The sequence below is a fragment of the Chrysochloris asiatica genome, unplaced genomic scaffold, assembly GCF_000296735.1.
Source record: "Chrysochloris asiatica unplaced genomic scaffold, ChrAsi1.0 scaffold00108, whole genome shotgun sequence".
Classification (NCBI taxonomy): domain Eukaryota; kingdom Metazoa; phylum Chordata; class Mammalia; order Afrosoricida; family Chrysochloridae; genus Chrysochloris; species Chrysochloris asiatica.
The window spans coordinates 6,822,914-6,824,587 of record NW_006408626.1 but is presented as its reverse complement, the minus strand read 5'-3'; positions in this window follow the sequence as shown (position 1 = coordinate 6,824,587).

Below are 1,674 nucleotides of genomic sequence, written 5' to 3'. Positions count from 1 at the left end.
AAAAAAAAAAAAAAAAAAGAGAGAGCGAGAAAGTATGGCGCTCAGCTGGGTCATAACACACATGCCATCCCCGTGGTCAGAATGATAGTGAAAGGACCTCTCCACTTGGGTTTGATGGGATTTAGATTCCAGTCCTTAACCCAAACTTGGTCTACTAGAGAAAAAGGATGAACAGGTACAAACAGACTAACCAGGAATCCGTCAATTACCCATATAGAAATTTTCTTAGCTATCTTTCATGGAGCCTGTAATTGCCGGTGTAGTTTAGTTTGCCCTAGCTCTTTGGGGGTTCTCGGCAGATGGTGGCTAATGGGTGGGAATCTATTATAAATAATCTCATAAGAGGAATATCCAGTCTCTTTAGTGGGTGTACATTTGACTACAAACAAAACTAGTGGCAAGGCTCAGACCCAATTTAGCCTTGCTTCCTGGCGTAATTTACTAATCCCTCTGTTTAGAGTCTGATTTATCGCCTCTACCCTGCCTGAACTCTGACGTCTGTAAACTGCATACAGTCGTACTGAGACTTGGCCCCTGTTTGGGACCTTCCCATGGGAAGGTGAACAGTTTATAGCTCTTGAGTACCAGTCTGACGCTAAAGAATATATCTTTTAGGTCTAGGCAAGTGAACCAAGAGGCTTGTGCAGGTGCTTAGGTGGGTGTACAGGTTGGGCACAGTAGGGTAGAAGGTTATGGTAGCTTAGTTTACAGCCCTCAAGTCATACCAGCCGATATTTCTGAGTTCCAGGCTTCTTCACAGAGAAAAGAGTGGTATTCCAGGGTGACTGGCAAGGGATAATAATGTCATGTTCTTTGAGTCTCTGTAGGTGGGTTTGGATTCCCTCTAGTGTTTCTCTGGGAATGGGATACTGTTTCTGACTCACTGGCTGGGCTACGTGTTTTAGCCTGATCCGAACCGTGTCCTGGTTAATCGCCAGGCCGGGTAGGTTGTCTTTGGCCCAGACTCTTAGCCATTTCCGGAAGAGTTCTGAATTTAAAATCTCCGCAGGCTTTCTTGAGAAGAGCCTCCGATCTTACTCACGAGGAGTGATAAGGCTCAAAATCATCCTTGGTTGAGGAAACTTAAGTCCAATTGACCCTCATCAGAAAATGAGAAGCTGGCCTGTAAATTCCTTAGTAGGTCTCATACCAGTAGTGGAACCAGCATTGAGGAACATATAGGAATTGGTGTGTTACCTTATGATCTCTGATGGAGCATTTTCGGGGCAAAGAGAAAGATTGTTGAGTCAGAACCCGGGTGCTCTGTTTATGTTCTTCCGCCAGGAGAGGGGAGCCACAGAGCTGGTGACAATAGAACGTTCGGCACCAGTTTGTACAAGAAAATGTACTTCTTGTCCCCCTACATTTACTCCGCCCATGGGCTCAGCGGGGGTCCTTGAGCCTGGTCAGCCTCAGACCTCAAAGATGGAGTCTCATGTTACAATGACCTTTTTGGCTTTTTTTGGCCCGATTTTTGTGGGGCTGCCGAATTTGATCCAGTGGTGAGGATTTTTGTTTCCTTTACCTGAGGTGCAACCCATATCGAAGGTGGTGGTCTTTGATCTTCATAGGTAAGTATTTTAAATACTTTCAGCAAGCAAAGTTATATCGCTATATCAGAGGTTATTAATGAGTCTTCCTCCAATCCTGATGCCACATTCTTCTTCATATAAT